We start from the raw sequence: 13,174 nt of genomic DNA, 5'->3' as shown, positions 1-13,174 counted from the left end.
GATCTATGAGGAACTCCGCTATAGCTTTCTCCTTGACTGACTTGCTTGTGACATACTTCAGATAAAATACAGAGAAAAGAAGCAACCAACGAGCTAGCCTACCTGTAAGCGCTGGTTTCTTAAATAGATATTTAATGGGATCTAATCTCGAAACCAAAATTACAGAGTGAGCTAACAAGTAGTGCTCAACTTCCTGGTCTCCCATTCCAAGGCTAGGCAATCTTTCTCCAACGAAGTGTAGCGGGTCTCATAATCTAGCATTTTCTTGCTCAAATAGTAGATGGCTTTCTCCACCCTATCCTTATATTCCTGAGCAAGCATGCATCCCATAGTTGTGTCTGTTATTGATAGATACAAAATCAAAGGCTTCCCCAGCTCTGGTGGCGACAACACAAGTGGATTATGAAGGTACTACTTAATTTGCTCAAAAGCGAATTGACATTGATCATCTCATTGAAATTTCTTTCCTTTCTTCAGGAGACCAAAAAGTGGTTCACAAGTCAAGGTTAATTGTGAAATAAATCATCTTATGAATTGCACTTTACCCAGAAAGCCTTGCACCTCCTTTTCTGTCCTTGGTGGTGAAATTTCTATGATGGCCTTAATTTTGGAAGGATCTACTTCGATGTCTCTCTGTGGGATAAAAAAGACCAGCATTTTCCTTGTTGTTACACCGAAAGTACATTTCATTGGATTCAACCTCAGTCTGTATTCTCTGATCCGTTGAAAGAATTTCTTCAAGGCGGTGTAGTGGCCTTCCTTTTTCGTTAACTTGACAATCATGTCGTCCACGTACACCTCAACCTCTTTATGGATCATATCGTGTAGAATAGTGGTCGCAGCCCTTTGATAGATAGCCCGGGCTTTCTTCAAAGCAAACGGCATAACCATATAGCAGTAGGTCCCCCACGGCGTAGTGAATGCAGTTTTTTCTCTGTCCTCGGGTGCCATCAGAATCTAATTATACCCGGAAAACTCGTCCATGAAGGAGAGCAATGCATAGCTCGCGGCGAAGTCCACTAACTCATCAATATGTGACAGCGGAAAATCATCCTTAGAACTAGCCTTATTCAGATTCCTGAAGTCAACACAAACTCTGATTCTGCCATCCTTCTTTGGGATTGGAACAATGTTGGCCAACCATGCTGGATACTCAGACACAAGCAAGAACCCTGCCTCGATCTACTTGGTAACTTCTTCCTTAATTTTCAATGCCCAATCCGAACAGATTCTTTGTAACTTCTGCTTAACGAGTTGGGCTCAAGGTCAAGAGGGATCCGATACTATACAATATCAAGATCGATTCCAGGCATGTCTTCGTAGGACCATGTGAAAACATCATTGAAATCTTTTAATAAAGCGACTAAGTGTTCGCGCTCCTCTGAAGACAACATGGACCCGATCTGGACCAGACACGGATCCTTCTCAGTACCTACATTAAAAGCAATGATTTCATCAGCAAGGGGTTTTGCAAACCTCTCCTCCTCTCGATTAATCAAGTTTTTCAAAACCAGAGGAATTCCTTCCTCTTTGTTTTCATTAAAATTCTGAAAATCTTGGCCAATGCAATAAACAAGCGGCACAGAGAAATACTCAGAATCAGTAGCATTCTCATTCATAAGATCCAACTTATCCAGCTTTTTTGTTATAACCGACTCAAGAGCAAAAGAAAAAGAAGACCTAGACAAGACCTTGGTATTTGGGTTATCACCTCCCAGGAATACTGAATTCAGACTCAGGAGAACCAGAATTTGATTCCGACTCCACAGACTCTGAGAAATCAAATTCTAGCTCATTACCTGACTCAGAACTAGACAGGTAGCCCTCCAACAGCTGCCAGACAAGAGACGGTGCTTCAGATGCATCCAGAATGCTGTTGGATGGGTTCAACCCGGTTGCTCCCCAATCATGGAGATGGTCAGGTTATCCCCTAAGCTCTCTGAGTCGGCCAAAGGATTTGAAAGGAGACATACCAGTGCAGTTCCTAATCCAAGCTCATCGTTTTTCTAGTCACTTTCCACGCTCTATTTAACTTCAGCACTTGGTTCAGGCTTTTCCTTAGCATCACTGTCTTGTAACTACAAGTCGAAGAAAATTTCGAAGCCGGGGACACGCTGCTTTGCAAAATTCATCCAGGGCTTAGGAAAGCAGCAAAAGGGGAAATCTTCTCCCTCCCGAACAAAGTGAGCATTTAGCGTTCCCCGGATTGGCCTGTGAACGAGCACGTAGCATTTCCTGGCCTGCTTGGCTCTAGCTTTGCCTACCATCTCTTCTCTTTTCCTAACCCAATCCTCTTTGGTGGGCACATGGCCAAGACCAAAGGCATGCGGGTAATGCGGCACATCGGCCAATGCTGTGATGCCTTTCCGGCCACTTCTTCCCAGTCTCATTCCTGGCATGTGTTGGAGTTTGTTCACAAAATAAACAGACTGGGCGCTGACATACATGCCGGGCGCTGACATACATGCCCTTATCTGCTGCTAAGATAGTCTGCACTACTTGGGCCTCAGCCAGTGTAAGCTCTGAGAGGAAGATGTCTTCCTCGCCATGAACGATATCCAGTACTGGTGTAGTTACCTTTGGATGGATGAGTTCCCGAAAACAATCGCCACTCCTTTCCCATGAGGGTATTTCAGCATTTGATGGAGGGCAGAGGAGACCACTTTCACCAGATGCAACCAGGGTCTTTCTAGCAGTAAGTTAAAGGTGTCCGGGACATCCAAGACACGGAACTCGACATCCTGTTGAGCTAGACCCACCTGAACTCGGATTTGTATTGTGCCCATAGCCGCCCTGCTTATATTATCATATGCCCAAATCACATCGGTTGTGGACACGAAGTCTGCTGGTTTGAGGCCGATGGCATAAGTTGTGGGAGAAGGACATACATTGATAGCTGACCCAATATCGACCAACACCACTGGTACCCATTTCTCTCTGCACTTAACAGATATGTACAGGGGTTTGCTGTGTGTTGAGCCTTCTGGCAACATTTCTTTATCAAAAAAGGTTAGGGTTGACCCGGCGCCTCCTAGAAAGTCCAATCCCACAAGTTATTCAGGGGTAGTGTCAATGGACAACTTAGCTTTGTCCATTACTGATAACACAACCTGTCGATGCACCCGGGAGGCCATAAGAAGTCCCCAGATTGAGATGTTGGCTTGGATTTTCATCAATTCCTTCAACACTGCCTCTTCCTCCAACTGCTTCCCATTTTGTTTCTCAACCTATCTATCTTTCCCAAAGGCCTCAGCTTGGTGGCCTGAAATACCGCCCACTTCTAGTCATGTGATCAATATCCTCAGTGTACCACCTGTTGTCTAGAAGGGTCTCATCCTAGTATTCATCGGTATGAGCCAGATTTAAATCGTCATCCTCCCACCATACACCTTCTACAACTGACAAACAATTGTCTAGCTCCGTTCTGATCATCCTCACATCACGAGCATCCCCCGTAGGGTATTGGGCCATTTCGGCTTTCTGTTTGTCTTCAACCCACTCTTGCTCAAATTGCTTCCACACAGCTTCCTGTTTTGTGTCCATAGTACTCACAGTACCCAATTCCTGAGCTAAATTCTTGACATCGATGCTCTCCGACAACTTTCCCTTTTCATCGGTTGTTCCAGCCATTGCTGTTATTCTTGCTTCCCTTTCTTCTGGTTTTGTTTCAGTTCCTTCCTCCCTATTGAGTTTATCACTCAACCGCCCAAAGTTGTCCGCTGATCAATTCAAATCGAACTAGTCAATCTGCACATCCCCTTGATCTTGTTCGTCAAAGAACTGCAAGTTGTCTAAGTCCTCCTCAAGCTTCGCCAAATCATCCAAGCCTTGGCTCGGGCCATCCTCCCTAACCACATTGACCTCTACTGTAGTTGGCAATACCACTTCTGGTTTGACTTGATCAGTTGGCACAATGTAACAGCTCGGATTGTATACCCCCTTAGAGAAGTCCTCAGAGCACTCAGGCAACAGGTTCATACTCTCCTCTGCGGCCAACCTCCCTTCTTCTGCCACTGTCACCACCACTGTCATGACCCGAACCCGCCCCTATGGGTTAAGGACATAACCGGCCAGTAATCCTGGGATTACCTACGGCCTCAGACCAAAACAGACATATCTTGTCAGAGAAAAGGGGCCAAACGGAAGCAATAAATAAAAACTTTGTCCATAGAGCCGTGCTTATATGCACATTAACAGACCACATTTAGTTACGTTAATAACCCACAGTTCAAAAGTACAGTTTCATAGAATTCATTACAAACAGGATCATCCAAAACGAGTCAACCTATGACAGACCATTTACATGATTACATAAAGTCCCTGCCGGCAAGACAAAACATAAATACATAGCTAAAGGCAAGGGTAGGTCTCAAGAGTGAGACGCAAGGCTGACTTCCTCAAAACTCGGATTTATCCTAGCAGACTTCACTGGGGCTGGGTTTGGACTTCCCTTGGCTCACCTACAAACACATGAATGAGCGTGAGCGATAGCCCAGTGAATAATATCAAATATAGCAGTTATATAACAATATGTAGAACAACATGCTCTAAACGGCCTTGGGCCCAATTCTTACTTCTATTTAACGAATATATATAACTATACGAAATTCAAAACAAGTAACTGTAGTTCTAAACATTCTGGCCTTCGGCCCATTCGGATTTCCATTCATGGCGAAACGGCCTTCGGCCCATTCACTTATGTCGAAACGGCCTTTGGCCCACTCTTTTATGTCAAAACGGCCTTTGGCCCACTCTTTCATACCAAAACGGCCTTCGGCCCACTCATTCATGTCAAAACGACCTTTGGTCCATTCATTTCCATCAAAACGACCTTTGGTCCATTCATTCTTATCGAAATGACCCTTGGTCCATTCATTTACATCAAAACGACCTTCGGTCCATTCGTTCTTATCAAACGACCTTCGGTCCATTTATACCAAAACGACCTTCGGTCCATTCCTATCAAAACGACCTTCGGTCCATTCATTTACTCCTGTCGGACTTTCGTCCACAATCCCAATTAACAACTTATAGAGTTTATAGGGGAATAACAATTGGACATTTGACAAGCTTTCAAATATTGATATTACTCACAGTGATCGGTTTGTGGATGCGCCCTTGAGCTTGATCCTACACATTTCATGAGTACAAAAGGGTCACTAACAGTTCAATCCGTTCTTTAATTCACATATTCCTCTTTAGGCTTTATTTTTATCTCAATAACTCATTTACAAGGTTTAACATATGCCTAAGAGTACTTACAAGTGAAAGAGAATGGAAAACAAAACACAGAACGCATAAACAAAATTTCAGAAAATAGGGTCCCCGCTCGAGCGTCGACTTATCCGCTCGAGCGGACCCTTAAGGCCTGCAAAAGTACTGGTTGCATGAAAATTACGCTCGAGCGTTAAATAGGGCGCTCGAGCGGAAGGCCTGTCTACAAAATTCCACGCTCGAGCGTGATATGCCCCGCTCGAGCGGACATCCAACTCTGCAAAAATGCTGGGAGCACGATTTTCCCGCTCGAGCGGCCATTACCCCGCTCGAGCGGACATCGAAATTCTGGAAAACCCAGAACTGTGTTCTTGAGTTCCAACATCGAATTCAAGGGCCCCAAATGCATGATTTCGGCTCAAACTTCATATATATGTGTACTAACATGATATAGACACTAAATTACCACATATTGAAACTCAATTCCCATGAATCAATCACATGCAAACCCAACTTATACCAAACTTACTTCCAATACGTTAAATTCATGCATTTAAGTTTCATATCTTCATCAATCATGCATGCATGTCAATTCTTGACTCCATTTCTATTCCAATCAATGCAAATGGTGTTCATTCTCATGGAACACAACAAAAACATGCTTGCATGTAGGATTTAACACTCATATACATGCTTGATTATGCAAAACCATGGTGATTCTATACATGCATGTGCATTTTAACTTCAATCCCATCAACTAGAGTACAACTCTTGTTCTTGATCACCAATTAACCTTTAATTCACAAAATCACAAGTTCAAACTCAAGAATTCATAAACAATCACTTACCTAGAAGCTCAATCTATGGTCAGTTCTTGAGTTGGACTTCAAATTCGTAGCCTTGGGCCAAAAATTACACAACTTTCTCCCTCACTCTCTCTAACAGCCGACCTCCCCCCTTTCTTAGAGTTTGATCAGCCAAGTATGAAGGTATATGAGAGAATGAGGAGTGTAGTGCTCAAATACAAGAAGCCCCACTAGCCACATTTAAGATATTAAACAATTTGAGCACAATGCCATTAAATAATTCAATTTAATCTGGCCCGAATCAATTTTTCGATTAAATTTCACCGTAGGCTCTAAAAATTATGCCAATCACAATGGCGTAATCAATTTCGGGTTCTATGGCCGATAAGGCCCTCAATTAAATTTCCAAAGCTGATTATTCAAACATATATTCACATAATGGCACATAAAATCATGGTAAACACATAATCATACTCAGTTTAAGGACCAATTGGCATATTACGGAACAGGGGTATTACAGTCTTCCCCCCTTTAGGAAGTTTGGTCCTCCAAACTTAATTTACCTTCGTCGGAAAACAAGTGTGGATAGCGTAGACGCATTTCCTCCTCTTTTTCCCATGTAGCATCTGTCCCGTAGTGTTCCTTCCATTCCACTTTCACCATTGGAATGGATTTGTTTCTCAATTCTTTCACTTGTCGGTCAACAACTCTTTCCGGCCATTCAGCATATTCCATATTTTCATCAATAGCGACCCGGTGAAAGTCAATCACATGCAACGGGTCTCGGAGGTAACCCCTCAACATTGACACATGAAACACATTGTGGATTTGCTCAAATCCCGGTGGCAAAGCAACTCTGTAGGCAACTGGACCAAGTCTTTCCAAAATCTGGAACAGTCCAATGTATCGGGGCGACAACTTGCCCTTTTTCCCAAACCTGACTTGACCTTTCATTGGAGAAACACGAACGAACACATGGTCGCCGACCTCATACTCAAGAGGTCTTCTCCGAACGTCTGCGTAACTCTTTTGTCGGTCTTGAGCTGTTTTGAGCCTTTGTCGAATAGTTTTGATCTTTTCAGAGGTGTCTTGTACAATTTCAGGCCCAAGTAAAGCTCTGTCCCCGACCTCTGTCCAACAAATAGGTGATCTACACCTCCTACCATACAAAGCCTCGTATGGTGCCATACCGATGCTGGAGTGGAAGCTGTTATTATAAGCAAACTCTGCAAGCGGCAAATAGTCTTCCCAACTCCCCTGAAAATCCAAAGCACACATGTGAAGCATATCTTCCAAAGTCCGTATCGTTCGTTCTGACTGCCCATCTGTCTGCGGGTGGAATGCAATACTGAACCTTAGTTCTGTTCCCATAGCTTCTTGCAAACTCTTCCACAATCTAGATACAAATTTCGGGTCCCTATCTGACACAATGGACACCGGAACTCCGTGTAACCGGACAATTTCATCAACATAAATAGTAGCCAATCTATAAGCAGTAAACGTAGTTTTGACAGGCAGAAAATGTGCAGATTTGGTCAGTCTGTCAACCACAACCCAAACAGAGTCCATACCTCGGGAAGTCCGAGGTAGGCCAACAACGAAATCCATAGTCACATGTTCCCACTTCCATTCAGGAATAGGGAGAGGTTGAAGTAGACCACCTGGTTTCTGATGTTCAGCCTTAACTTGCTGACATTGGAGGCACTTGGACACATATTCGGTTCCGAAATTTCAACATTCCCTTCTCGACACTGAACTCTGCCTTTGGGCTTACTTCAAATTCATCAATCACCTTTCTGAGGAACTCATCTTCTTTCTGTTTCTGCTTGATCTCATCAACAATTGCCGGTTCGGCTGTAATAGCGGCTATCAATCCGCCCTGTTCACATACCACCACTTCAATTTCAGACTTTTCAAAGTCTTGCAAAATCTCCCTTTGTTCAGTAAGCAAACAAGCCATACTCCCTGTTGATTTTCTACTCAAGGCATCCGCCACTGTATTAGCTTTCCCGGGATGATACTGAATCTCCAGATCATAGTCTTTTATCAGCTCTAGCCACCTTCTCTGACGCATATTCAACTCTTTCTGCGTGAAGAAGTATTTCAGGCTCTTACGATCCGTGTAGACTTCACACTTTGCCCCATACAAGTAATGCCGCCAGATTTTCAAAGCAAAAACAACCGCGGCCAATTCTAGGTCATGTGTTGGATAATTCTTCTCATGTGGCTTCAACTGTCGGGAGGCGTAAGCAATAACCTTTCCGTTCTGCATTAACACACAACCCAAACCCTTATAAGATGCGTCACTGAAAATCACAAAATTTTCCGTACCTGAAGGTAGTGTCAAAATTGGTGCAGTGGTCAATCTTGTCTTCAATTCATGAAAGGCTGATTCTCTTTCACTATTCCACTCAAATGGTTGTCCTTTACGTGTCAATTGGGTAAGAGGCACGGCTAATTTCGAAAAGTCCTTTACAAACCTCCTGTAGTACCCTGCCAAACCCATGAAACTGCGAACTTCTGTCACATTAGTTGGTGTAGGCCAATTCACAATTGCTCCTATTTTCTGCGGGTCCACTGAAATTCCTTCCTTGTTGATCACATGCCCTAAGAAAACAACCTCATCCAACCAAAACTCACATTTCTTTAGTTTAGCAAATAATTTCCTTTCCCGAAGTATTTGTAAAACAGTCCTCAAATGATGTTCATGTTCAAGTCTATCTTTAGAGTATATCAAAATATCATCGATGAAGACTACAACAAACTCGTCAAGGTAGGTTTTAAAAGTTCTATTCATTAGGTCCATAAATGCTGCCGGAGCATTAGTCACTCCAAATGGCATAACAAGAAACTCAAAATGACCATACCTCGTTCTGAATGCGGTTTTCTCAACATCCTCTGCTTTAACCTTCAGCTGATGATACCCGGATCTCAAATCAATCTTAGAAAACACCTGTGATCCCTGCAACTGGTCAAATAAGTCATCAATACGGGGTAAGGGATATTTGTTCTTTACCGTTACCTTGTTCAATTCCCGGTAATCAATACACAGGCGCAGAGTACCATCCTTCTTCTTTACAAATAACACTGGTGCACCCCAAGGCGAAGCGCTAGGCCGGATAAACCATTTATCAAGAAGGTCTTGCAACTGTTCCTTTAATTCTTTCATTTCGGCAGTAGCCATTCTGTAGGGAGTTTTAGAAATAGGCTGGGTGCCTGGTACAGTCTCAATAGTAAATTCTATTTCTCTGTCTACCACTTCCCCTGGTAGTTCATTCGGAAACACGTCTGGAAATTCTCTAACGATAGGAATTTTATTCAATTCAACATTCACGGATTGTTCAGTCAATACATAACACAAATAACCCTGGCACCCCTTCCTGATCAATTTGCATGCTTTCATTGCAGATATCAAATATGGTGGAGGCACTACCCCATTTCCTACAAACACTATCTCTTTCTGTTCTGGGGGTCTAAACACAACCCTCTTTGTCACACAATCTATAGTGGCACAATATTTGGTCAACCAATCCATGCCCAAAATTACATCGAAGTGTCTAAAGTTTAAGGGCAACAAATCTACATATAGGGTAGCATCCTCAATATGCATGTCACAAAACCGATATATATAGTCACATAACACAGATTCCCCCGATGGAGCAGACACACATAACAAATATGGCAACAATTCTAGGGGTCTTTTCAGTCTAGATGCAAATGCATATGTCACAAATGAGTGCGTCGATCCAGAATCAATTAATACAAAGGCATCCTGATTACATATTGAAATAGTACCTGAGACAACGGTATTGGCATTCCGCGTATCGCCCGGAACGAGTGCAAAAACTCTCCCTTGTCTCACTGTATCCCCAGTAGTAGCAGATCTCAAAGTGTTTCCCGGCTTTGGGATCGATGCAGTGGAGCTAGCAGCTACCTTCCCACTATTCTGATTACAATCTCGAGCTATATGCCCTTGTTTCCCACACTTAAAACAGGCTCCCGATGCACGGTAACAGACTCCACGGTGCCTTTTGCTACAAGTGTTGCACATGGGAGCCGTGTCTCGGGAAGAACTTGAGGTAGTTGAGGAGCCCGTGTTTTGCTTTTTCAGAAATTTCTTCTTCGAAAAGAAGCCTTGTCTTTTGTTGCCTCTCCATTCGGTTGTTGGCTTAGCTTGTCTAGCTATATTGGCCTCTGATATGATGGCCCGGTCAAGCACCCCGATGTAGGTTTCCAACTTCAGGACATTCACTCGCTCTAGGATGTCACTTCGGAGCCCACCTTCAAAATGCCTTGCCTTCTTATAATCAGTGTCAATTACGTGTGGTGCAAACCTGGCCAACTCAGTAAATTTGGCCTCATACTCAGCTACAGTCATACTGTCTTGTTTGAGTTCCATGAACTCTGCCACTTTCCTATCCCGGACACATTGAGGGAAGTACTTGTCATAGAAGATTTCCAAAAATTTCGCCCAATCAATATCTCTGTGGTTTTCCCTCATCAACATCCACCATCTTCTCGCTTCATCTTCTAGCATAAAGGTGGCTAGAAGCACTTTCTGTGTATCCGAGCACGGAAACACCTCAAACAGTTTTTCAATCCCAAGTACCCAAGCTTCGGCTTTTAAGGGATCTAGTCCACCATGGAACTGTGGTGGTTTCATTTTCTTGAATTCCTTGGTGAGAGCGATTATCCGATCATCATTTTGATTATCCGGCACAGGTGGTGCCGGAGGTGGAGGTGGCGGGTGTGGTTGCTGCCACTGTTGTTGCCACTCCTGTTGCTGTCTCAAAGCTTCTGCCATTTCCTGGATCAGTCTTTCCATTCTGTCCAGTCTGGCAGTAGAGGATTCCTCTAACTCATCACCTCTGGTCCTCACCATCTGATTAAACTTGCATTATATTTCATACAAAAGGTACACAAGTACGCATACACTAAGGAGCACATATTTCCAGATGATTTGCAATGCAAGTAGTTCACAACTTACGCATATAATTATTCATAACAAAACATTTAAGCATATAATCAATGCTTCCAAACTCGTACTTATCACATGAATGCATCCTAGATCTTATCTAGACGCTTATTGCTCTTTTTGGACAAGTGTGTGAGTTATTAACTCGTGCTCTGATACCACTCTGTCATGACCCGAACCCGCCCCTATGGGTTAAGGACATAACCGGCCAGTAATCCTGGGATTACCTACGGCCTCAGACCAAAACAGACATATCTTGTCAGAGAAAAGGGGCCAAACGGAAGCAATAAATAAAAACTTTGTCCATAGAGCCGTGCTTATATGCACATTAACAGACCACATTTAGTTACGTTAATAACCCACAGTTCAAAAGTACAGTTTCATAGAATTCATTACAAACAGGATCATCCAAAACGAGTCAACCTATGACAGACCATTTACATGATTACATAAAGTCCCTGCCGGCAAGACAAAACATAAATACATAGCTAAAGGCAAGGGTAGGTCTCAAGAGTGAGACGCAAGGCTGACTTCCTCAAAACTCGGATTTATCCTAGCAGACTTCACTGGGGCTGGGTTTGGACTTCCCTTGGCTCACCTACAAACACATGAATGAGCGTGAGCGATAGCCCAGTGAATAATATCAAATATAGCAGTTATATAACAATATGTAGAACAACATGCTCTAAACGGCCTTGGGCCCAATTCTTACTTCTATTTAACGAATATATATAACTATACGAAATTCAAAACAAGTAACTGTAGTTCTAAACATTCTGGCCTTCGACCCATTCGGATTTCCATTCATGGCGAAACGGCCTTCGGCCCATTCACTTATGTCGAAACGGCCTTTGGCCCACTCTTTTATGTCAAAACGGCCTTTGGCCCACTCTTTCATACCAAAACGGCCTTCGGCCCACTCATTCATGTCAAAACGACCTTTGGTCCATTCATTTCCATCAAAACGACCTTTGGTCCATTCATTCTTATCGAAATGACCCTTGGTCCATTCATTTACATCAAAACGACCTTCGGTCCATTCGTTCTTATCAAACGACCTTCGGTCCATTTATACCAAAACGACCTTCGGTCCATTCCTATCAAAACGACCTTCGGTCCATTCATTTACTCCTGTCGGACTTTCGTCCACAATCCCAATTAACAACTTATAGAGTTTATAGGGGAATAACAATTGGACATTTGACAAGCTTTCAAATATTGATATTACTCACAGTGATCGGTTTGTGGATGCGCCCTTGAGCTTGATCCTACACATTTCATGAGTACAAAAGGGTCACTAACAGTTCAATCCGTTCTTTAATTCACATATTCCTCTTTAGGCTTTATTTTTATCTCAATAACTCATTTACAAGGTTTAACATATGCCTAAGAGTACTTACAAGTGAAAGAGAACGGAAAACAAAACACAGAACGCATAAACAAAATTTCAGAAAATAGGGTCCCCGCTCGAGCGTCGACTTATCTGCTCGAGCGGACCCTTAAGGCCTGCAAAAGTACTGGTTGCATGAAAATTACGCTCGAGCGTTAAATAGGGCGCTCGAGCGGAAGGCCTGTCTACAAAATTCCACGCTCGAGCGTGATATGCCCCGCTCGAGCGGACATCCAACTCTGCAAAAATGCTGGGAGCACGATTTTCCCGCTCGAGCGGCCATTACCCCGCTCGAGCGGACATCGAAATTCTGGAAAACCCAGAACTGTGTTCTTGAGTTCCAACATCGAATTCAAGGGCCCCAAATGCATGATTTCGGCTCAAACTTCATATATATGTGTACTAACATGATATAGACACTAAATTACCACATATTGAAACTCAATTCCCATGAATCAATCACATGCAAACCCAACTTATACCAAACTTACTTCCAATACGTTAAATTCATGCATTTAAGTTTCATATCTTCATCAATCATGCATGCATGTCAATTCTTGACTCCATTTCTATTCCAATCAATGCAAATGGTGTTCATTCTCATGGAACACAACAAAAACATGCTTGCATGTAGGATTTAACACTCATATACATGCTTGATTATGCAAAACCATGGTGATTCTATACATGCATGTGCATTTTAACTTCAATCCCATCAACTAGAGTACAACTCTTGTTCTTGATCACCAATTAACCTTTAATTCACAAAATCACAAGTTCAAACTCAAG

The sequence above is a fragment of the Camellia sinensis genome, chromosome 9 (assembly GCF_055761805.1).
Source record: "Camellia sinensis isolate YWXY chromosome 9, ASM5576180v1, whole genome shotgun sequence".
Lineage (NCBI taxonomy): Eukaryota > Viridiplantae > Streptophyta > Magnoliopsida > Ericales > Theaceae > Camellia > Camellia sinensis.
This window is presented reverse-complemented; position numbering follows the sequence as displayed.